The sequence below is a fragment of the Mustela putorius genome, unplaced genomic scaffold (genome assembly GCF_011764305.1).
Source record: "Mustela putorius furo isolate JIRA1106 unplaced genomic scaffold, ASM1176430v1.1 tig00003845_pilon_pilon_pilon, whole genome shotgun sequence".
NCBI lineage: Eukaryota > Metazoa > Chordata > Mammalia > Carnivora > Mustelidae > Mustela > Mustela putorius.
In genome coordinates this window covers 19,597,284-19,623,201 of record NW_025421998.1, presented here as the reverse complement: position 1 = coordinate 19,623,201, position 25,918 = coordinate 19,597,284, and the positions used below count along the sequence as shown (strand labels likewise).

Genomic DNA, 25,918 nt, shown 5'->3' with positions numbered 1-25,918 from the left:
TGCAGTGGGCAGGTTAGAACTCGCTTGGGCCAGTGATGGGCAGTGCCTCCCTGCAACCCACCCCGCCTCCACCCCATCTTCCAGCACTTTGTTTTCCTATGGAGGAGGAGAAGGAGACAAACTGACTCCGGGATAGAAAATACTCTCCATATTCACCTCCCTCGAATACCAACCTCAGATACCACTACCCCAGAAAGGCCATAACGTGAGCCAGCGGGAAGACTCAACCTCTCACTGTTGCTGGGGGTTACAGACCAGGGCTAGTTAGAGTCCCCTAACCTCTGAGTTTCAATGCAGATGAGATGAGAACGAACTTCAGGGGTGAACTTGAAAGGTTCTGATGTAGGAGCTGTCACAGACAGGCCCCTCCCAGCGCCAGGTACTTTAAAACAGTACCCCGAGCTTCCTGTTACCTTTCAGGTAGGTGGTATTATACCCATGTTAGTTTTCAGATAAGAAAATGGCATTCTGAGATGAGAGGCAATTGTCCAGCATCACACACTGAGAGGGCTGTATTTGAGCTGCACTCTCTCTGACCTGAAACGGAGGTTCACACCACCTCTCCCCTCCAGGCAGCAGAAGGCTTGATACTTGGCCTCTGTGATTTGGAGAAGAGCAGGTCTGGGCTCCCTGGCTACCTGTAGGGTCTTGCCTAAGTCCCAGACCCAGACTGGGTACTAGATCCCCATGTCCCTCAGTCCTGCAAAGCTCAAAGCTGGACACGGATCTGAACCTGCCACACCCAGGGTCAGCTTTTCAAGGAGGTTGAAATCCCACTCCCACTGGATCTTAAAACAACCCAGAAATAGGTAGAACCAGATGAACAAGGCTCAGGACAGGAGAGTCAAAGAGGTAAAGCTGTCTCTCTCTCTCTTTCTCTCTTTCTCTCTCTCTCTCTCTCTCTCTCTCACACACACACACACACACTCGCCCCTGCACATGTCCGAGCTGGGAGAAGAGTCCAGCTGCTAGCACTGCCCAGCCTCAGGAAAGTCTGAGGGAAGATGTTGTATAGCCGGGAAACCAAATGTCTGAGCACCCTTAAGCTAGCTCCGATGTGGACAGCTTAGCCCAATTACCCTGAGCAGGAGTCACGCTCTGTTAACTGCCCGTCATTTTTGGTATACTGGCTTTTCCTAATTAGAGCCCTGACCTGCCCAAAAAAGGAAATGAAGAAAAGAAATGGCTTTATGTTATTGATTTCAGATCACATTTTTTGTTGTTTTCCCTGATTTCCACTGGACTTATCTCTCTCCATCAAAAAATCCTATAAAGTGAACGATGCCAAAATGATGAGTAGGGGTCTTGATCTTCTGGTTGGAGGCATTTATTTTTATTCCTATGGGTGTATCCAACTGCATTCTGGTCAAATGAAATTGACTCTTTTTTTTTTTTTAATTTATTTGACAGAGAGATCACAAGTAGGCAGAGAAGCAGGCGGGGGGGGAGCGGAGCAGGCTCCCCACCAAGCAGAGAGCCTGATGCGGGGCTCGATCCTAGAACCCTGAGATCATAACCTGAGCTGAAGGCAGAGGCTTTAACCCACTGAGCGACCCAGGCGCCCCTGAAACTGACTCTCTCGCCTCCATTTTTGATGAGTGTCTGCCCACACCTTGCGGTCACTGGCCAATTACAAATAAAGCAGAATAGCTAAAACCTCTGAGGCATTTCAGTGACATTGAAGGCATACCAGAATGCAAGGGCTGGGTTTTTAGAGTCTTGTCTCTTCCACTGGCTCTCCTCTTCAGCTGGGACCTGTGTGGGAAAAGTCTTGGTTTGTATGGGGGCAGCATATGGTCAGGATGGCAGGGGGCAGCCAAAAAGGCGACTAACATTTATTGAATACCTCTGGCATGCCAGGCACCTTCCTTCAGTTATCACCTTTAGTTATCACATAAGCCTTTGTGGAGGCTTAGTTTTCACATAAGCCCCTGATAGGAGTTAATGTCCTCATCGTAGAGGTGACAGCAGAGCAGGGTCTCAGACAGGTCAGGTGACCGGCTCACATTCACACAGGGAGGCGCTGGCTGGGCCCGGATTTGAACCTGGTTCTCTCTGCTTACAAAGCCCGTTTTCTCTTCCTTCTGTCGTGCTCCTCTCTCCGTTTCACCCCTGGGAGAATCAAGCCCTGAACTCCATAAATTAGAATCAGCCACGTACTAAAGCCCTGAGGAAGTATCTTGTATTGGGCTGGACAGGTCTCCTCCTGATGCAGACAGATGTATTTCTCTAGGGGAAAAAAGTCCCCCCCCCACTTTTTTTTTAACTTTAGTGCCCTTCTTCATCTTGGCCCTACTCTTCTTTTTCCCACAATCCTGTCTTCATCCAGCGTCCTAGCCTTTGTCATTCTTCTCGTCATTTCCAAAATCATCTCTCAATGCCCCTCCCCCAATTCCCTCTTCGCTGACTTCTTGCCCAGTCAAGAAATGGGTGGATGGAGTTGCAGTTAGCTTGTTAGTTAACAAAGACTGAATCACCTACTCCCTGCCAAAGAGAGGTCGACAAGAAAGCCAGCCATGAAGGGTGGGTGGCTCCTGGGACCGAGGGAGAAGTTTCCGAGCAGGCCTGCAGGGGTCGGGAAGGTTCCCAAGAGTAGTTCCCTCCTCCGAGATAACCCACCCCTTACACAGCAGAATCCTGTACAAACAAGCAAAACAAAACTCTGACCTCTACCCTTCGGATGTGCTTATGTTTATTCAAGAAAAGCAGTATGGTGGATGCCTGGGCAGCTCAGGTCTTGATCGCAGGGTTCTGAGTTCAAGCCCCGCATTGGGCTCCACACCCAGCGTGGAGCCTACTTAGAGAGGTGGGTTTTGTTGTGTTCAGGCTCACAAACTCTGGAGCAGCCGGACTGCCCACAGGAAGACCCCAGCCCCATCACCCGCTGGTTACAGGACCTCCGACAAGTTACCTAATCTCTCCACACTTCCTCTTGACCGTCTGTAAAATGGGGATAATAAGACCACTTGTCTCTCGGAATTGTTGGGATATACATGTTCAAGAAGTACCTGGATGGCAGCCTGGCACAACGTTAGCACTGTAGAACAGTGTTCTTCACTTGGTCAGCCGGCGTGTATGGGGGCCCCCTCCGTGTAGGAATTCTGTGCAGGAATTCGTGACAGCGCCTGACCGAGGGCCACCTGGCCGAGGTTAGCCTCAACAGCCTCGTTTTCCCGGGCCACCCACTCTCTCTCTGCCTCTCTGCCCCCGCTCCCCATGTGCACGCTCTCTCAAATAAATAAATCTTCTTTAAAAATAAAATGGGGGGTTGCCTGGGTGGCTCAGTGGGTTAAGCCTCTGCCTTCACTCTGGTCATGATCTCAGGGTCCTGGGATCAAGCCCCACATCGAGCTCTCTGCTCAGCAGGGAGCCTGCTTCCCCCTCTCTCTCTCTCTATGCCTGTCTCTCTGCCTATCTGTGATCTCTGTCAAATAAATAAAATATTTTTAAAAATAAAATAAAATAACATGGGGACGGTGATAGCTGAGTTCCCCTCCCCCAGAGGGATGTCAGGAGAGTTCAATTCGATGGAAAGAGCTCATGTACATTACTTGCCATAATGCCCGGCCAGATAAATGTGAGCTATGATTACTCTTCCAAATGCCACTGGCATGCTACACAAGCCTTCTAGGGACCTATCCTTCCCTCTTTGGCTCCCCACACATGAGCCTTCTATAGGTATTTTCTTCTTCTTTTTTTTTTTTCTTAACATATAATGTATTATTAGCCCCAGGGGTACAGCTCTGTGAAACATCAGGCTTACATGCTTCACAGCACTCACCATAGCACATACCTTCCCCAGTGTCCACAACCCCACCACCCTCTCCCCACCTCCCAATAACCCTCAGTTTGTTTTCTAAGATTTAGTCTCTTGCGGTTTATCTCCCTCCCCATCCCATCTTGTTTCATTTTTTCCTTCCCTACCTCCCAAGCCCCCACTTTGCCTCTCAGATTCCTCCTATCAGGGAGATGATATGGTATTTGTCTTTCTCTGATTGACTTATTTCGCTTTGCATAAAACCCTCTAGTTCCGTTCACGTCATTGCAAATGGCAAGATTTCATTTCTTTTGATGGCTGCATAGTATTCCGTTGTATATATATTCCACATCTTCTTTATCCATTCATCTGTTGATGGACATCTAGGTTCTTTCCATCGTTTGGCTCTTGTGGACATTGCTGCGATAAACATTCGGGTGCACGTGCCCCTTCTGGTCATTACATTTGTATCTTTGGGGTAAATACCCAGTAGTGTGATTGCTGCGTCGTAGGGAAGCTGTATTTTCGACTTTTTGAGGAACCTCCATACTGTTCTCCAGAGTGGCTGCACCAGCTTGCATTCCCACCAACTGTGTAGGAGGGTTCCCCTTTCTCCGCATCCTCACCAACACCTGCTGTTTCCTGACTGGCCATTCTGACTGGTGTGAGGTAGTATCTCACTGTGGTTTTGATTTGTATTTCCCTGATGCCAAGTGATGTGCACTTTTTCATGAGTCTGTTGGATGTCTTCTTTGCAGAAGTCTTCCTACATTTCTGTAGGGCTTTCAGCTATGTAGAGCACACTGCCTTTGCCCACTGGCTTCACTGGGAGGGAGATCACAGGGTGGAAGAAAGGTCTGCAGTTGCCCCAGTTACAAAGCTGGTCTCAGGGTCTCAGCAGCCCTCAGAAGGTTGTGGGAAGGGCCTGATAGTGTTTCTATGGGGAAATGGTGGGAGGTGGGGGGTAGGTGAGCAAGTTTTTGGAAATCCCTCATGAAAACTGGCCCACAGAGCCCTCCCTCACTGACATAAGCACTGATGTTGGCGTGACCACAATGTGAGTCCGGAAATGTGATAGGACTTCCAAGAAATGTTATCTGTACATAGCTGGCAGGGCTCTGATCTTATTCCTCTAATTCTCTTTATTACTAAACTGTTCAAAATACTAACCTCGCTCTGGATATTCAATTAATTTGGACAAATCACAATTGATGCCAATTAACTGTACTGAAGAGCGTTTCCTCTCAATACTACAATTCACAATTGCACATAATTGCCATCTAATTTATTTGCTTTAATTAATATTTGATTTATCCAAAAAGAGACGGGAGAGATTTTTCAAGAGTGTCTTTCTGCCGACAGTGTTTTGGTGCCTAAAAGGGAACCTTTTGAACGTGAAGGTCATTCTTTCTTATGTCCCAGCGAGTTGGGTTTTGGGAGGCTCTGAGCAGTCACAATAGGAACATGGTGATCTGGGCTCATCCATCACCCCTAATTCTGTGACATTAAAACTCTGCAGTTTGATGGTCTTGCAGAGAATGATTTTACATGCATTTGTCCTCTCTGTTCATGAGTTGGAATGCTCGTTCCCCATAAGCAAGGCAGGCCCTGGCATAATTGTGCAGTCAAAATTTGGTTTTGCTGCTCTTTGTGTCTCTTTCTTTGACCCCCTTACTAGTACCCCCTGCACCCACCCCCAGGTCCTCACCCCTCCCGCTACCCTCCCCCCAGCCCACCAGACATCGGCCAGCTCCACACTCTGGGGAAAATTTACTAGTCCTGGGTTCTGGCAAGTGATTAGAGCCCATCTGGGTGAATTAATTCAGAGGAAAATGTTACCTGCCTGATAATAGCTCCCAGATAATATAGCTCTATTTTAACCAAAATCTTCAAAGCTTTAGGCATATTTAAAAGTGATGGAACTGTTACTTGCTAGTAGCAGAGAGAAGACATTTTTCAGACCTCAACAAGCCTTTCGAATGCTTTAAATGAGATGACAAACAGAAACATTGCAACTCCACACACAATAAAGGGGGGCAGGAGGATTTCCAGTTCAGGATGCTACGGATCCAATCTATATTGCAAATATTTATTGATCACCACTGGTGTCCCACATTGCACCAAAGGCTAGAGATAAAAGAAGACGCACCAGATGTTTATGAAACTTTTCCCTCCCCAGTCTCCCTAAAATCATTTGTTTGCATGCTTCTCTCTCCTGCACCAGACTGTGAGCTCCTCCTGGGAGCTCTTCGTCATCTTGGGAGCCCCAATACCAGGCAAACAATTTAAATTCAATACTGAATAGAGGATCAAAATGAAGAACTCCAGGGTCTAATAACATTTGAGAAACACTGGCTTAAAAACATGTTTCTCAGGCAACCCACAGACTGGGAAATTTATTTGCAATTACATACCTGATAGGGCACTTTTATCCAAAATATATAAAGAATTCTTAAAACTCTGGGTGCCTGGGTTGTTCAGTCAGTTAAGCATCTGCCTGCAGCTCAGGCCATGATTCCAGGGTCCTGGGATCGAGTCCCGCATCAGCCTCCTTGCTCAGTGGCAAGTCTGCGTCTCCCTCTCCATCTGCTTCTCCCCTTGCTCATGCTCTCTCTCTCTAACTCTCTCAAATAAATAAATAAAATCTTAAAGTAAAAAAAAATTATTGAAACTCAACAGCAAAAGGGTAACGCAATTAAAATGGGCAGAGAATTTCAATAGCCATTTCTCCAAATGATACACACAAGATATACAGATGGCAAATAAGCACATGAAAACACACTCGACATCATCAGTCTTTAGAATAATATAGATCAAAACTGCAAAGAAAGACCTCTTCCCAATCACCGTGATGGCTGGATTCAAAAAGACCATAACCAGTGGAGAAATTGAAACCCTCCTATATTGTTGATGCGAATGTAAAATGATGCAGACACTTGGGAAAATCGTTTGGAAATTCCTCAAGAAGTTAAACAGTTGCAGTTGAACCCGGCAATACTACTCCTGGGTATACAACAAAGAGAAATAAAAACACGGGCACACACAAAAACTCCCCAACAATGTTTAGAGCAGTTAGTAGAACATTATCCATAATGGCCTTGGGGGTGGAAACAACCCAAATAACTCTCTGCTAAAGATTTAATTTTTTTAAAAAAAATGGCTATATTTGTACAGTGGAATATTATTTGGCAATAAAGAAAAAAGAATGAAACACTGATTCATGTTACAGCATAGACGACACTTGAGACCATCATGGTAACTAAAGGAAACCAGTCCTAACGGACCATCTATTGCATGATTTCATTTGTATAAAATGTCCACAACAGGCAAATCCATAGAGACAGAAAGTAGATTAGTCTGGTTTCCAGAGCCTGCAGGGAGGGGAAAATGGGAAAGTATAGGCTGTTTGCACTGATGAAAATGTTCTACAATTAGTTAGTAGTGCTGGTTACACAACTCTATGAAAATATTAAAAGTTAATGAATTGTACACTAGAAGACGTGACTTAGGGTAGGTGAATTGCACCCCAAAAGACTTATAATAAGAAAAGTTTTGGGGCATCTGGGTGTCTCAGTTTGTTAAGCGACTGCCTTTGGCTCAGGTCATGATCCCAGGGTCCCGGGATCCAGCCCCACATCAGGCTCCCTGTTCAGTGGGGAGTCTGCTTCTCCTTCTCCCTCTGCTGCTCTGCCTGCTTGTGTCTCTCACTCTCTCTGTCAAATAAATAAATAAATTCTTTAAAAAAATAAAAAGTTTCTCTCCCATGGGACTTTTCAGTAGTAACAAATTCTCAAGGTTTGAGGTTCTCATTTGCCTGGGATCAAGGGTGTTCCAGAACATAGAACTTTCAGTGCTAAAACCAGGAAAGTCTTGGGTGGCTCAGTTAGTTAAGCATCTGCCTTCAGCTCAGGTCATGATCTCAGGGTCCTGGGATCCAGCCCCAAGTCAGGCTCTCTGCTCAGTGGGGAGTTGGCTACTCGCTCTCCCTCTGCTCCTGCTCGCTCTCTCTCTCTCTCTCCAATAAATAAACAAAATATTTTTTTTTAAATGGTAGCCTAAGGCAAACCATGCAATATTGGGGTAGGTCCCAAATATTTCCTTACACCAAAAAACCATTCAGTGTTTATCTGAAATTTAGGAATTCTTTATTTTTATTTGCTAAATCTAGTTTTATAAAAGGATCCAATTCCCCAAAATCAAGTTGAAGCAGAGATCTAGACTTAAAATGGATTAAAATCAAGGAGAGACCAAAAGAGCTTAAAGTTAAGAAAAAAGAGGTCCCAAAGCATTTTATAACCTTGGCCAGCACTATAGCAAAATAGGTTTGTGGAAACTTCTTCAAGCCGAACTAAATAGCAACGGGTTCATATTGAGGACTTCCTAAAAAATGATATTAATAAATAATTACATGAAATAGTGTGTTTCTTAAAGGTGTTTAGTCTTGGATGAGTCTTAAATTAAGCTTCCTCCCAGCTGCTGAGTGCATGATGAATTGTATTATATGTGTCTATTTTTAGCTCACGAGTGCTTTGGCAGACAGATTGTTAAAAATAGAAGCAGGCCTAGTAGACGAGCTGGGGAGCTCTTCCTTATTGATTAATGAAAATGAAGTCAGTTCTCGGAGTCGGACGGTTGGAGAGAAGGTGTATGCCGCTGTGATCAGGTTAAAAGGCTGTGGCTTGCAATTTGCAAATTAGGGTATCACGTGTCTCTGAGGCAGAAGATGGGAACACGGCTCTAACTCAAGCTCCCTGGAAACGCGCAGATACTGGGATTAGAGGGTTTGCGTGTTTGATCAGGTGAGAGGCTGGTGGTATTTTAAGAATCACTTATGTTTCTGTCCTGTAGAGCTGCCTCTGTTGCGACTCGGTTCCTTGACTGTTCTGTTCATTGATGGGTCTTCCTGGAATTTTCAGCACACCCCTTAGCGGCCACTAGGGGGCACCAGAGTATCCATCCCGGGGAAAGTGTGTAGGTCACTGAGGCTTTGTGGCTTGCTCCTGAGCGCCTAGGTGATCACGACAGCCTTCCCCTTGAGCTTTGATGCCCAGACTGCGCTTTTCAGCCGTGCCACACAGTGGTTGAACAGGCAGATTTGGAGTCACCCAGGCAGGGATTCCAAACAGAGCTAGATCTCCCACTTAAAACCTTTGTTGCTTCTTAATGCATGCACAATAATTATAAAATACCTCCCTCGGAGGAAGGTAATAGGAATTAAGTGAAATAGTGGCTGGGAAGTTTGGGATTATTTTATTTATTTACATAATATCTACCCCCCCCCCCCAGTGTGGGGCTTAAACTCATGACCCCAAGATCAAGAGTCACATGCTCTTCCACCTGAGCCAGCCAGGCACCCCAGTACCTGGAAAGTTCTTAAAACCCAATCCTGTGTCTGGTGTGTGATAAATGTTCGGTTCCTGGGTACACCCTGGAAGTCATAGGGTGCGGTCAGGTGCTAACAACATCAGAGAGAAGACATTAGCTTCGTTCCATTCCCTTCCGTATTGGCATCACTTCCCCCCTTCCTCTGTCTTTCCACAGGGACACTGAGACCTACTCCCTTCTGTCAGTTTGAAGGTCTTCATTCTGGCAGATTGCCAAAAATGTCCTCTGTCCCTCAATGTTCATTCACTCTTGTGTACCCCAGTGTTTCCCAGTGCAGTTCACGAGCCACTTGCCTCAGAATCATCAGAACCAACAAGGCGGAATTTCTCTACATTTTCCTGTTTCCTAACTGACTCTTAGGCACCATATTCTTAGTGAATTGTTGTTGTTTTTTAATAGAGTTATAGAGCAGACTGATCTCGACCAGCTGTTGGGAGGGAAATTAGCTGATTATCTGATTAAAGTGATTCACCCTGAACTGTGAAGAACAAATAAACTCGCCTTTCAGGAGAATTTGCCTTCTGTCATTTCTCAAACCTTTACGAATTTCTAATTAGTGAACCGCATGGGATGGATGTTTAAAGAAAAGTGGCCTTACTTAGGACCCACTTCCTGGGGGTGGGGGAGGCTGTATATGCACGTTGAAAGGAAGGGTCTGGGACTCAGGAGCGCATCCCTCCTGCCCTCAGCCACCTGAAACTCCGTGCCAGGATGGCTGGCTGATGGAGAGGAGGGAAAAGAGGAGGAAGGGAAGTGGAAGGCAAAGGAGGAAGAATGGGAAATTGAGGAAGGTTTGAGAGAAAAGTAGGGTGGCGGAGGGGAAAGGGAACAGGAAGAACCCTCTCAAACAGCCCCTCCTCCACAGCTTTCGGTCCCCCCAAACTCAGGGGAAGACAGAATGGACTGATGGAGAAAGGACCCACCTACTGTCCCTTCCACTCTCGACAGTCACGACTGACCCCTCTACTTTATTGGCTATTCGGTTTAATGTTTTAATATGAAGCTGCAAGGGGGCGGTACTTCACTCGTTCCTCTTTCCTGCTCCCAGGCCACTTCTCCTCCCTCTAAAGGCAAGCCTGGCATGGGCCCCAGTCCTTGCGCTTCCCTACTTCCCTTCTACAGGCCCTAAGAGTGAATTCTAGTCTCGTGGGTTTAAATACCATTGGTACAACTGATGACTCCCACCTGTGAATCTCCAGTCCTCTGCCTTGCACTCCAGAACCTTCTAACTGCAGACTCTCATGGCCACCGAGATGTCTAATGGCAGCTCACACCTTCAACAGGTACAAAACTACACTGCTGATTTTTCTCCAGAATAACCTGTTTCGGGATGCCTGGGTGGCTCAGTGGGTTAAGCGTCTGCCTTCAGCTCAGGTCATGATCTTAGGGTCCTGGGATGGAGTTCCACATCAGCAGGGAGCCTACTTCTCCCTCTGCTTGCTGCTCCCCCTGCTTGTGCGTGCTCTCTCTATCTCAAATAAATAGTAAAGTATTTAAAAAAAAATAACCTGTTTCCTCCCAGTGTCCCCCATCCCAGTAAATAACACCTCACTCATCCAAATGGATCAAAAACTTTGGAGTCATCCATCAATCAATCAATATCCCTCTGCCCCCTCCACACACAAACACACACACACCTCATCCAAACTTTCACCGAATTCTGCTGCTGTACCTGAAGAATGCAACTTGAATCTGAGTCACATCTCACCACCTCCACCCCTGCCAGCCTGTCCGAGCCAACACTGCCTCTCACCCAGGACACTTCATTGCTTCCTGTCCTCTCTGCTTCCCCTGGTATCCTTATAGTCTAGATGCCACACACAGCCACCCTTGAACCTTGTATCTCCTCCCTCCCCTGTTCCCTAGCCTCCGATGACTTCTGATCACGTGAAAATCAAAGTGCTTTACCCTGGTCCTCAGCTCCAACAGGACCTGTCTCATCCACAATGTTGGCCCATCTCCCATCTCCAGCTACCTCTTCCTCCTCCCCTTGCCTTTGGGCAATGATGCCTCTCCCTGGAAGGTGGAGATGCCTCAAATGTCTTGTTCCCTCACTTCATGCAGAGCACCCTTCCCTGACCTCCCACCCCCAAGATAGCAACTCTCTTCTTACCCCGATTTCTTTTTCTTCATAGCACTTAAAACCACCTGATATATTACAGTATATATGTGTTTGCTTATTGTTTGTCTCCTCATTTGAATGTAAGCTCAGTGAGACTGGGACTTAATGCTCTTTTCCCACCACCCTAGTGCCTGGAACAGTGCCTGATACATCTTATGTGCTCAACTAATATTTGTTGAATGAATGAAACAAAACTACAAATGTGAGTACAGATGGCTACTGACAGGTGCTTTCCAGGTGACACTGAAGGTCCTATTGATTAGGAGAGTTGGAGGAAAGAATGGGATAACTAGCCCTTCTCTCTCCCAACCCCCGACCCTGTGTTGTTTTATGGCAGCTACTCAAAGATAAGACATGCCCCAATCTCATTCCCTATCTCAGTAAGTGGTCATTTCTGGAGTGCTGGATCTCCTCTTTGCAAACCAGAAAATATCTTCTTTATTCCACTAAGCACCATTACCAAGTCACAAACTCAGCTCTTACCCACTTACTGTACATAAAACAGAGTTAATGAGATTAGGCAATAGGAAGCTTTTCTACTGCAAAATTATATTAATGGGATTCTCCCAGGGGCTAAGCTGCTCCCGCTCTGAAAGTTAAGCACATTCCAGAAATCACATTAAAACTCTTTCAGTCCTCCCTGGGTCTCAGGGGTCGAGGGAAGGGAAGCCCAATATAACTTCGCAAAGCAGCTTACTACGCTCACCGTTTGACCGTGGGTGGGAGAATCTTCTTTGTGACTTTCTTCTTGTGCCTTAAAGAAATTTAGAGTATTTTCTCTTTGCATGCCAAAGCTTGTTATGCTGACAGGCATTTCCCATAAAATGGTCCCTGTAAAGATGAGCCTAACCTTGCCACACCAGTAGCTGCTCCACAGAGCAAAGCAGAAAGCAAAAGTGATTCCTTTGTAGGAAATACCTGGAGTGAAGTAAGGTGATCATCTTATTTATGCTCTAAGAATATTATCTTAGCTTGAGCTCTCCCGTAGGCTGACCCTGAAACAAGAAATCAAGGGTGAGTAGTGTTGAGGAAGAAATCCCAGAAAACACTGGTAGGAGATGAGGAAGCGAGACAGGCCAGGAAGGGCATCCAGCGTACTATCATGCAGGCCACTATTAGAGTCACTGGAGCTGGATCCTGCCAGAGAGCTCTAGAAGCCCAGGGTAGGGAGGTGATATTTACACATCAGTTCTCATCAGTCATGGACAAAGGACTGGTAGGGGTGGGGGTGGTAAGGGACTGTGATTCCCTGACATTTCCAGTCTGCCACATGGATAGGCAGGGAAAGCTCTGGTGTCCAGAGAAACTCCTCTGGCAAAAAGATGGCAGCTGGACATTGGTCCCATGGACACTGACGTGGTCAAGCCCAAGGGGAAAATGACCGAGAACCAATAGCCTCTGCTCTGAGGTTTGGCTTTTCCAAAAAGCACTTGTGCCTTAAAAGGGGTGTTCCCCCTCTTAAAGTCAGCTTGGATGTGAACAAAGCTTAACAGGAGAACTGTGGAAAGTTTTCAGTGAGAAGGGAAATCCTGGGGATATGTTTGGAAGTGGGTCACCTTGGCTCAGGACTGGATCTGTTGGTGGGGCTTTCTGAGTTGGGCTTAAGTTTTGTTTGTGACAACCCTCAACAGCCTGAGAGTCAGAACAAGTTATAAGAGTGGATCTGATAGACCCAGCTGGAGAAAGCAGCCCTGGCTTTCCTTCTAGAAGCTCTTACTTCCCCTGGGGTAGCCATCAGAAGGAAAGCTACCTGCTGTGGGTTGACCGTCCTTCACAGAGCCACGCCGACCACTCTTTCCAAGACCCAGAACCTCAGACACATGTACACATACATACCTGCTTACTCAGGGCACCATAAGAGTAGAAATACAGCACTGATTAATTTTTTCCTATTTAGACATGTTTTTAAGATACCTCATCCCTTTGAATAGTAGATGATGGTCTAATTATATAAAAATATATAATAGAAAAGCTCATACTTTCCAACAAACATTAAAGGCCTAACATGCACTAGGTGTTCCATTAGGTCATGAGAATATGAAGCACCCATATTCTTGAGTCTTGCCCAGTGCCAGGAGGGAGAGTACACCCTTGTAACAGATATATAAGATTCCACTGCTGTCATTGGCATACGTGGGAACAACGCATGAGCAGTCATGTGTGGGCATGTAGCAACCAGAGGCCTTAAACTAACCTTGACAATGGCTGGAATGCATTCTCAAAAAGCATTTGGGTATTGGGTTGAGTCTAAGTTTTCCAGGAGAAGGAAGGGAGGCTCCTCTCTAAATTGTTTTCATTGACTAATCTGTTGAAAATCCCCAAACTGACTTTTGAAAAGTCAAGCTCGTGTCAGAAAGTCAGAGCTGAATAGGTAGAAGGTAAAGGAACAATCCTATGTGTTAAAGAGAGAGAGAAAGAGAGAGAGAGAGAGAGGGAGACTTAAATAAGTAAATTTTAAAGATCTTGTTGACTTCATTCAGTGATTTCCTGAATCAGGCAACATCTCATCCTGAAGATAGAAAGGAGCTCTGAAGAGCTGTACAATATGAAAGGGGGGCAGAATAAAGAGGTTCCTAGCAACAAATGGACTGTTTGTTGACAAGGTCACCTTCCTTTAGGAGCCGGAAGGGGTCTGTCAGGCAGATTACCTCACTAGTGCTGACCAGTTCATTCCAGCCTGGGTTTAAGATTCCACTCCTAGAAAAGGAATTCAAACAGAAATTAAGTTAGGTATCAAGCCTTTGGTGACATGGGCTTAGCACAAGTGACTCCATTTGGGGCCTATTTTTTTAATGCATGATAGCTTCACCTCAAATAGATAAGACTTGAGTCTGACCAAAGCCAGAAAGAGAATAAGACAAACAGGCATAAGTATACATAGTATTTAAACTCATAAAGGCAACCAACTAAAAACTGGGAGGAATGGAGGCAAATTCTCTTTTCTAGAAGAGACTCAGCAGATATTATCTAAACATGATAAATTAATAAATAGGGGACTATTTGCATACCATCTCAACTTTTGAAGGAGCTACTGTAATAAAACTGGAAGCTATGAAAAGAGAGCTTCTCCCCAGAGTAAGATTCAGTATGAGAAGCGGTGAGGTGAGGCGGCTCTTCTTATCACAAGACCATCCCCAGGGTTTGATTTTTTTTTTTTTTTTAACAACATGCACAGAGTGCCTTGAAAAAATCAATTTAAACATTCAAGCGGCTACACTCCACCTAGTGTGTTGTACCCATCTCAAAGCTATGTAAGTGCAGTTTTTCTTATGAAGGAGCAACCCTAATTGTATTCTTTACAGGTCTTCTTTCCTTCTCTCTTCTCTCCTCATTCAGTCCTTGGGCTCTGGAAACATCTACAAGGAATATTTCACAGCTTAGCAGAATAGTGCGGAAGGCATCCCACTGCCCTAGCCCTGCGGAGCCAAAGGGAGACCCTAAGGAAGGCTCTAAATAGTGACAGGCCATTATTACAGACCTTATCTTCATCTGTGCCCCATTCCCTTCCTTCCCTGCACTACAACCCCCTGCGGAGCTCAGAGGGTTCAATGTGTTCAATGTGGAGCTCAGAGGGTTCAAGGGTGGCCTCCAGCTGTAGCCCCGCCCACAGCTCCAACTTGATGCTTACACGTGGGGGCTGAAACCACACCCGGAAATGGGCTGTGTTGGTCCCTTTAGAACAGGGTCAGTCCCTCCTCGGTGGGTTCTGAACGCTTGTCTGGTGAAAACCTCACTGCCCAGAGCGGAGATAAATTGCTAATGGGAAAGAACAGATTGCAAGCTAGAGTCCGCAGATCAAGCGACAGGGAAGCCTCCTCCGGCCAAAGCACCTCAGCAGCCAACCAGGTTCAGGCGAGCAGTGAACCTTGCGCTTGATTCCACGATCTGTGTACCAGAGACACAGGCGATGTGAGATGGAATGTGGCTTGCGGGACAGCCTGTAGGGGGCGCTGCGTGTGCTTCCCCGCCCCTGGCGGAAGAGAACCCACAGGCAGGGGTGCGGGGAAGCTCCCCAGCCATGCCCTGTGTGCCTCACCCTCTGCCACAGACCAGAGTAGGCGGCCTTTGAATGTTCCTTTAATTTTTGTTAATGCCCGCACGATAGATAATTTCTGTTTCTGCCACGGTTGCTGGACACATCTGTTGAGCCTTTCTGCTGATCTGGTGCCATGCCTGTGTGTACCCCAACTTTCCTCTCCCGTTAGAGACCTCCAATTGCCAAAGTAACAACAGTCTTGGGGTTTTGTTTGTTTATTCTGTTGTTTGTTTTTAAGAGTCTGTTTCGAATGGTCCCTGGATTGGCGTTCTGTTGTACTGGCCAAGCACCATTCCCCAGAATTCCTAATAAAGTCATCGAAGTCTGGTTGGAGGTTGGCAAGCCTTTCTAAGAGCCAGAAATCTGCTCCCTATCTCTGGAAGAATAATGTCCTATTACAGTGAACAAGCAACGGACAAAGGAGAAATGGGGTGTGCTGTGGAGAGCATTTTTCAGCCCTCCTATCTGTGACAGCCACCAAAGGCAACAATAATGAAGAAAAGAGATGAAGTGTAGACAGGTCGATGGGAAACATGTCCCAGCCAGCTCTTGCGGTGACTTAAACAGCTCCTGCCCTGCTCTGCCTTCATTCTGGGATCTGCTGGACTTGTTGAGTCACATTCAACACAAGCTAATCCTGCTAACCCAGAATCTGAGAAAAAGAAAGCGAGAGTTATTCTTTCCCATTGTTATGACTTCCTCCCATCCTTACGAGAGTGTTCTTCTGGTGCAATATTTTGTGAATCAGTCAGAGATTTTCTTCGCATAGCTCGTTCATTCAACAAGAACATATTGAGTGCTATACCGAGGAATGCATGGAGTGTATGGGGTGGGGGGTCTTAAGAGAGCTTACAAATCCACACATGACTCTCCTTTTGGTGTGCTCCCTTTCTTTCTTTTTTTTTTTTTTTTCTTAACTATGTTTTGTTTTGTTTTTTAAGATTTTATTTATTTATTTGAGAGAGAGCATGAGAGAAGGTCAGAGGGAGAAGCAGATTCCCCATGGAGCTGGGAGCCAGATGTAGAACTTGATTCCTGGACTCCGGGACCATAACCTGAGCCCAAGGCAGTTGCTTAACCAACTGAGCCACCCAGGCGCCCTGGTGTGCTGGCTTTTCACACCATCTCCTAACATCCTCTTAGAAAAACAAGCACAAATCCATGAAGACCCTGAAGATGGCACCATCTTTAATTTCGCTTTCTTTCCCAGGCATTTAATAATAGAGCATTTTTCTGATTATAAAAATAATGCATGCTCGGGGTGCCTGTGTGGCTCAATGGGTTAAACCCCCAGCTCAGGTCATGATCTCAGGGTCCTGGGATGGAGCTCAGGTCATGATCTCAGGGTCCTGGGATGGAGCCCTGAGCCCCACATCCGGCTCTGTGCTCAGAGTGATCTCTCTCTCTCTCTAGCAAATAAATAAATAAATAAATATTTAAAAAAAAAAAAAGCATACTCAGCACATTGCAAAAAAAATAAAAAGCAAAAATCAGACAATGCAGAAAGTAAAAAGCACCCTAAATCTATCATTCAGAACTTAATTAATGTAGTATGGGGTAGATCCTTCCATATTTTTTTCTGTGTATATATAAACATATTTTCTTTTCAAAAAAGGATCACATATTCTATTTAATAACCTATTTTCATTTAATATATTATAGATGTCACTCCTTTAATTTGGATCTACACTCATTTTATTTATTTTTGGGGGAATCTACATTCGCTTATTTTAGAGAGCACGCGCAAGTGCGCATGCGCATAGGGGTGGGCGGCTGGAAGGAGAGAATCTTCAAGCAGATCCCCTGCTGAGCACAGAGTGCAGAGCCTGAGGTGGGCTTTGATCCCACAGCCCATGAGATCAAGACCTGAGCCAGAGCCAACAGACAGTCTCTCACCTGACTGAGCCTCCCAGGCGCTCCTAGAACTACATTCCTTTTAAATGGCTATATGAGCCTGGGTGGCTCAGTTGGTTAAGCAGCTGCCTTCGGTTCAGGTCATGATCTCAGGGTCCTCTCTCTCTCTCAAAATAATGAATAAAATCTTTTTTAAAAATTAAAAATAAATGGCAATATGAAAGTGCCACAGTTTATTTATCCAAGGTCATAATTGTGGCATCAAGTTTACTTTTAATTTTTTGTATGATAAACAATCTTATGTGTACAACTTTATTGTTATCATAGTATATTCAGAACATTTTTTACAAATGCTCATTAAATGCCATCCACTGGATTTCAAGCTCACAGCCTGGTATTATTTGACACTCCTGTCTCATCTGTATAAAGCAAAGAAAGGAGTAGAGTGACAGGCAAGACTATCTGAAGACTCAGAGTTATCCCAGTGAGCAATATCAAAGTAGAATGTTCAAGAAAACAGCAGAGCAGGATCCCGTTGCCTTTGCTCTCTGTTATCTACTGAATTAGTTTTCATGTGGTAAAACAGAATTAATGATATTACCTGCCACTCAGGGGTACTGTGCAGATCGCCTGGCCTACAGTCTGTGCTCAGTAGAGGTAAGTGTTATCATCATAGAGAAACCTGAAAATCTTAGCCAGTAGTCTCACAGGGAACAAGGATCACAGTTGATTTCTAGGCTTTTTGGGGAGATGTTCTTACTGGGGACACGATTTGACTCAGGGTATGACCACATCCATAAAACAGTAGACAGTCCTCTCCCACGGTTAAGTCTGTGGCCCTTCCCTTCTCCCCCAAGCCAAAGGCTTTCCCCGAAAGGGAGTTGTAATTCCAGCTCTTGGATGTCATCCTTAGTGCCCATAAAACCTGCAAGAGTTATTTTTAAGTGCCTGATTCCAAAAAAGCCCTTAGAGACTATATGGGTTCTTTCTTTTCTTTTCTTTTCTTTTTTTCTTTTGAGAGAGAATGAGAGAGAGAGCATGAGAGGGGAGAAGGTCAGAGGAAGAATGTGTGTGTGTCAAAATAGTAAAAACTTCACAGGGAGGTCTTAGAACTGAGGCCTTTCTCATTTCTACACTATTTCATCTCCTGTCTTTCCCCAGGGAGAATGAGTATTAAACGCTGACCTTGATTCCGCAAACAACCCCATAAAATAGGTACTATGTCCTATTTCACAGATAGGAATGCCAAAGCTATGGCAAGTAAAATTACTTGTCCACAGGTAGGAAGTGGCTGACCCAAGATTCAGACTTTTCTTTGATTCCAAAGCCCAAGTGCTAACAACCTTAAACTTGAAAGCGAATGAGAATCACCTGGGGATTAAGTCAAGCCAAGATCCTGGAATTTACATATTCCCAAATACGCCAATGATTGCAAACCGATTCAAGAAGATCCAGAGGCCACATTTGGAGCCTTGGCCATACGGCCTTTAGAAAGCCCGGTTCTGAGGCTGCTTTCTGTAAGGCCATCAGATTTTTATTCTCCTGAACATCACCAAAGCAGCTTCACCGAAACTTCTGTACCCCTTGTGATGGATGTATTTTATTTGATGATGGATATATTTGCAGACTTACAAAATGGATCCCACAACTGTGGTGGGGACACCCCCGGTTTCTAGATGATTCTCTGTTACAGTCATCAGTATCATCTCCCCAGGAAAGAGCCAAATCAACTGCAGTGGCCTTTTCTTCTCTGGAATCCTAACCCACCACCCTCCATGCCATCATCATGCCTTGCCGGTACTGACCCAGTTGGCTTTGTTCCTTCACAACAGGTTTCTAATCCTTTATGTCAGTGTGACAGAACACGGCAAATTGGGAAGATCTGTGCTACTGTGTGTGTTAACAGAGGCAGCGTGAGGTACGACAGTCATTCAAAGTCAATTCCATGAAACCTTAGAGAACCGCCGAGGTACAATGCAGAGGAGAGGTGGGGAAGTAGGGAGAGCCTGGGTAGGGTGGCTTCGGACCCCAAGACCGAGGGAGCCGCCCTCAATTCTGTTTCAAGAGATTCCCTTGAAAGAAGTTTTTATCTGGGGGGCAGGGGAGTGGGGGAAGCTAGTAGAGAAAGAACACTAGTCTCGCCCAGAATTCTAATCCAGGTCTTCAGTTAACTAGCTGGATGACTTGGGGCAAACTTTGTCTCCCGGCCCTCAGAGGACTTACCCACAACAAAGAAAACCAAAAGGCTGGGGTTGTTGCTACCTATCTTAGTCTGCTAGGGCTGTCATGACAACTTGCGGTGGGCTGAGTGGCTTACACAACAGAAAGAGATTTTCTTACCAGCTCTGGAGGCTGGAAGTCCACGATCAAAGGTGCAGGCACGTCTGATTTCTCCGGAAGCCTTTCCCTTTGTCCCGCAGATGGCCATCTTCTTGCAGTGTCTTCACGTAGCCTTTGTTCTATGCACGCTTGCCCCTCCCGTCACTTTCTTTTCTTAGAACGCCACCATTCCTGTTGGATGAGGGCCTCCCCCATGACCCCCATTTAACCCTAATTACCTGCTAAAAGACCCTATCTCCAAATATAATGCCATTTGGTGGGGAAGGCTTCAATGTATGAATTATGGGGGACACAATTCAGTCCATAGCTAAGCCGAAGGCTCCTTTCAAACAGTCTGGGGGGGGGGGGGGCGGAATTACTGAGCACCAGCTCTCTGCTCACCCATGCTCTGGGTGTTTGGCACATAGAGGCTTACAAGCTGTGGCCTTTGCGCTCACAGGGCATGCTGTGTAGGATTAGGCAGCTCTGATAAGAGATGATGGGGACAGAACGCAGTCCTGCTGGAGAAGTGACTTGAGATGACATTTGAAACAAGGAAAGGGTGTTCAGCAGCTAGAAAACGGAGGGAGGACATTTCCAGGAGCAGGAAGGAAGCCTTGGAGGGTCCATTCTGAGACCTGCAGATCACATTAAATGGGCGGGGAGCGTAGTGTGAGGGAAGGAGCCCCCGAGAGGAGGCTGGAGGGGTGAGGAAAGGCCATGGAAGACCTCGTGGGTGGTGCTGAGCTACCGGGATTGATTACATAGCAAAGACTCTCCCCTAAAGCGTTTTCAGCAAAGCACAGTCTATTCAGTTCTGCATGATAGAAAGCCCTAAAATCCTCCAATTCAAGTGATCTCTGCTCTCCCTTGCCACTATGTCATTTGTGGCTAACCGATGTCAGCCAGTCAGTGATGGATCACACATTTACTAAATGCATTAATTCTTGGCTGCTTCTCTAGCAGGGGCAGTAGTGTGTGTGTGTGCTTGTGCGCATGTGTGCGCATGCTTGATCAGACCTTGATTATAAATTGCCTTCTGGGCTCTGCAGTCCACTTCCCTTTGGTCTAGAGAGGAAGCATACATCACACTTGAATGTCTTAGTTCATTACAACAAACACCCAAATAGATAATTAGGATGAGGGCTATTAAATTTGTGGTAATAATGGCAATGGAAAGCCTCAGGGTCCTGAACTTCCTGCTAACAACTCACTCAAGTCCATAGGTCCATATCCTGAGGAACAAAAGCTTCCCTGTTTCCAGAAAAGAGAATGAGTTTGGGTTTTGAAGAGCTGCACCTTACCATAATTTCACAGAAGCCTGTAGAGTAGTTTGAAAGAAGAACAGGGGAGCATCAGCTGGGTTTTATTAGATAATTATTAACAAATCCCTTTTTAGTAGCTCAGATTTTAGCATCCTCTAAGAATTTTTTTAAGTTTTCTTTATTTAGTCTACGGCCATATCACCCTGAATGCGCCTGATCTTGTCTGATCTCAGAAGCTAAGCCGGGTCAGGCCTGGTTAGTACTTGGATGGGAGGTTTTATTTATTTCCTTGACAGAGAGACAGCGAGAGGGGGAAAACAAGCAGGGGGAGTGGGAGAGGAAGAAGCAGGCTTCCCGCTGAGCAGGGAGCCAGATGGATGCGGTGTGGAGCTCAATCCCAGGACAGGATATGACCTGAGCCGAAGGCAGATGCTTAAGGACTGAGCCACCAGGCGCCCCAGAATTTCTTTTTTTTTTTTTTATTTTTTTTTTTATTTATTTTTTTTATTTATTTGACAGAACACAAGTAGGCAGAGAGGCAGGCAGAGAGAGAGGAGGAAGCAGGCTCCCTGCTGAGCAGAGAGCCCGATGCGGGACTTGATCCCAGGACCCTGAGATCATGACCTGAGCCGAAGGCAGCGGCTTAACCCACTGAGCCACCCAGGCGCCCCAGAATTTCTTTTTTTTTTTTTTTTTAAAGATTTTATTTATTTATTTGACAGAGAGAAATCACATGTAGATGGAGAGGCAGGCAGAGAGAGAGAGAGGGAAGCAGGCTCTCCGCTGAGCAGAGAGCCCGATGCGGGACTCGATCCCAGGACCCTGAGATCATGACCTGAGCCGAAGGCAGCGGCTTAACCCACTGAGCCACCCAGGCGCCCCCCAGAATTTCTTTTTAAACAGTCCCTTCCCTCTTGTAAAGTCTGTGCTAGAAGAGGACAGGCATTAAATAAAGCAATCTGACACCCAAATACAGTTTACCAATATACGTCACACAGATGATATAATTAAAAACAATATCTTTCCCCCCAGAAAGCCTCACCGTAACACTAGTAGAAAAAGAAAAATTCAGTGCTTAATACTGAAAAGCATTAAACCAGAATGTGATACACAGCACAGGCAACCTGCTTGGAGAGGGCAAAGACAGAATGCAATTTCACCTTTTTATAAAGCCAAGCAGATACAACCCATTACATATGTGTTTTCAGAATAAATGGTAGTAAGTCCTCAAGAGGATTTATTATAGACCATTCACCCTAGATTTAGCTGGTTAATTGAGGGCGGCCATCTGTGTTAATTGGGTTCATGCACAGGAGAAATAAGCTTGCCTTATCTTCACGACAGAGGTGGTTTTGCAGCATGGAACAGGTACTGCTGAGGGGAGGCTCCCAGGCTCCCACGGAAACTGGGAGACGGGGTGGGGGTGGGGGGGGGTCCCCTGGACAATTCTGTTTAAAAGAGATGGCTCCCATCCTTGAGAAAGACATTCCTGCATCCTAAAGCTGCCAGGAGCCTTAGATAGTTTCTAAAAGGATTTACACACATTTCAGACACAGAGAAAAGGTACAACTGCAAGATTTCCACATGCTCCAAGAGAAGGGGAAGGGGGGGCTGGGTGCCGACCTATTGAAACTCAACCTCGCGGCAATCACTGTCATACCAACCAGGGGAAGAGTTCACAGAAGACTCACCGTGTGGGAACTTGGGTGATGCCCACCACAGCTGGATAGGCAAGACTAGTCCACCCCCGTCTTACACGTGAGGAAACTAGGCCAGGTCAGGTACCCAAGGTCACAGAGCCAGTAAGGAGTAAAACTGAAGCTCACACCCAGACAGTCTGTGTCCTGTGTCCCCAGACTGAAGCAGTGGGCCATCCTGTCTCCGGGAAAAGTAAATGTTTCTGTGATTTACTGTTGGTTAGTATATATACAAGGTATTTCTGGAATGCCATAGTGTTATTGTACATTTAAAGCAAGAAACAAACAAACAACAAAAAGCAACCTGCCAACATTTACTGAGCTCTTCCTATTTGCCGGGTTCTCCTGTTAAGTCATAAATGCCTTACAAGCATCATCTCGGTCACAATCTTCAGGACAGCCTTGGGAAGGGGCACCCCCATTTTTCAAAGGAAGTACGGAGTGTGAAGTAAGTCTCTAGTGTTACCCAACAAGTAAATGGTGGAATTAGAGTTCAAAGCTAGAGAAAACGGCTTCACAACACATACATTTAGGGGTGCCTGTGTGGCTCTGTGGGTTAAAGCCTCTGCTTTTGGCTCAGGTCATGGTCCTGGGGTCCTGGGATCGAGCCCCATGTCGGGCTCTCTGCTCAGCGGGAAGCCTGTTTCCCCCTCTCATCCCCCACACCGTGCCCCTCCCCACCTCCACCTGCCTCTCTGCCTACTTGTGATCTCTGCCTGTCAAATAAATAAATAGAATCTTAAAAGAAAAAAAAAGGAATTCTAAGCCAGAGAAAACGGCTTCAGAACACATACATTTAGCAATAATCTGTAGGCCTCCAAGAAAATCAGAAAATTTATATTATCCAGGAAGGCCAGTTGACTCTCAAGATAGTATTTGGTGAAGAGAAAGCTTGTGAATGGAGCTTGTTGAGAGAGAAAGAGAGGGAGGGAGAGAGAGACCAGGCTGCACAGGGAAATGATAGAAATCATCAGTCTTTCCCTGAACAGGAAGGCGAGGAAGCTCAGAAGGAGATGTGTGAGGCTGAATATTCAATATCAGCCGAGACAAATATATTATTTTGAGAAGACGGCACATAGTTGGGTGGCATGATTTGCAATTCCGTGTGTGATAATACTCAGTTTGGTTTTACTTTTATTTATATTTGTAAAGGATGGTCATGACCACATAGTGAGGTGTTAGTCATGAGCTAGTTCATAAAATGGAAAGGCAAAACAATCATGAAAAATTTCCGAAGAGCACGGAGAAGTCGCTAAGCTGGGGCTGGCCCATTAAGATTGACACGGGATTTATTAGTTCTTGTGCACTGCACTAAGAATTGAGGATGCGGACATCCTACCCTGCCATGCATATGTTTCTTGGGCTTCCTTAATAAAAGCCTTTCAACCTGTATGCAATATGGAATGGCTTCATCTTAAAAATGGACAGTGTCGGTTATTAGGATGGAGAAACCAGCACCTGTTTTCTTGCTTGCAATAGATTCTGCAGTGTTTGTCAATGGGGAGAAGAAAAGAAAGAAAAGAAATGTTCATGAATTAATCATCTAAATGCCTTCTCATGAATTACTTCCTAGAAAAGGTCATGTGAGAAAGCGTTGAGCCTGATGTCAAAGTCCAGTCGTCTGCTGCCTGCAGAACTAACACACAATTATCAGCACCTGATTCTTGGACCACTTTCTGGCCCTTCTCAGTGAAGAAGATCTACAGGAGTAGCCAGAATAGTTTAGCAAATCTACTCCAACTCTGTGTTAACATCAGTATGTCAGGTCGAAAGGGAGGTAGGACACAGAAGAAGATAGGGAGAAAAGCAGAGAATATCAGCTTTTTTTCAAAAGTTTACGCTTCTATACTTTATACTTTTATACAAAAAGTTTGTACAAACCCAGTGGGGGGCTCCAACTCACAACCCCAAGTTCAAGAGCCTCAAGCTCCTCCAACAGAGCCAGCAAGGCACTCTGGTGTTCTGTTTTCTTTTGTTAAAGGAAAAGAAAAACTAGGGGAAGAAAGGAAGAAAATGTGGTAAGACTGTCTCCGATGGTACATTTTTCATTTCCCAGATACCTCTTTACATATTTATACTTCTGTATATTTAGTTAAAGCCAAATGTTAAAAGCGCTGTCTGTGGGCTGAGGGTAGGAATCACTCACCCTCCTCTCCTTCATGGTGGTGTGGAAGCCACGGGGAGTCACCAGAGATCCACACTGAGTTTGCAGGCCACTGAGTACCTCTACTGGTTGCTTAGGATTTGTTTGGTCAGGTTTTCCATGGATGCCTGTGCCTGGTTTGGTTTTATTCAACAAACAACCTTTGAGCCCCTGTGATCCACCAGGCGCCTCATTAAGCTGGGAAGACAACAGTGAAGAGGACACAGTGTCCGACTCCGCGAGTGCAGCCCAGAGCCTTGGTGTCACCTGGGAGATAGACATGCAGATTCTCGGGCTTTACCTTGGACCTACGGAATCCCAGTCCGCATTTTTAACAGGATCACCAGGCGATTCTGAGACAATATTGAAGTTTGAGGAGCACTGACCTGGTGGGTCACTGGCAGGGACAGGGGGATCCTCTATTTCTTAATTCCTCCGTTGTATCAACCGAGGAAGAATTCCCTGAAAATTTTAGCCGAAATGTATTTATTTGGGCATTTAGAATCGCAATTCGGGAGACACAGACTCAGGTAGAAACCTGAACTCTTGTTCCAAGGAAGACCACAGAAGGAGCAGAATTGTAAAGGCTAAAGGTCAGGAGTACGGTTCTTATTTAAGTCCTCTGTATAAAACAGAGATTGGAAGTAGGTTATAGTTAACCTATAGTAGGTTATAGTTAACCTACTATAACCTACTTCCAATCTCTGTTTTACCCAGAGGGGACTTGGGTAGATCAGTGAGTTAAGTGTCTGCCTTTGGCTCTGGTCATGATCCCAGAGTCCAGTGGTCAAGCCCCACATCAGGCTCCCTGTTCAGCGGGGGATCTGCTTCTCCCTCTGCTCCCTCTGCGTCTCCCTCTGGCTTGTGTTCTTACAAGCTTCTCTCACTCTCAAATAAATAAAATCTTTTAAAATGAAAAAATGGTAGGTTAACTCTGATTGGTTGGGTTAATATGTAAATGAGGGAGGGAAACCTGTGGAATCAGTGGCTCCTTTTGGAAAAATGCTAATGATTCAGGTGTCAGGGTCAGGCGGGAGTTAAGTCCCAGCTAAGGTCTTGCAGCTGGCAAAAAGTTCAAGGTTCCTGGGATGCAGATGTGAATAAATTCCTCCTCCCTTATGGTCTCCTGACCCCATTTTAAAAAGAGACTCTCTTAGCTAGACTTGTTTGCTACATCTTGAAATTTCCACTTATAATTGGTTCAGCAAGTATTTACTGTTATAAATCAGGCCCTAAGTGCTGGGGGTACACTGTGAGCAAGACAGAGGAGGTGCTGAGAGCCTGGAGCTCACATTCTGATGCAGGGAAAGAATAGAAAACAAGAAAATATATGGGATAGT

At 45.6% G+C, this 25,918-nt stretch overlaps 1 protein-coding gene across 2 annotated transcripts in view; it reads left to right on the top strand.

Moving 5' to 3' along the window:
- LHFPL3 (LHFPL tetraspan subfamily member 3) overlaps nt 1–25,918 on the top strand; it is a 572,439-nt gene that overhangs the window by 527,846 nt on the left and 18,675 nt on the right. The window lies entirely within an intron of this gene.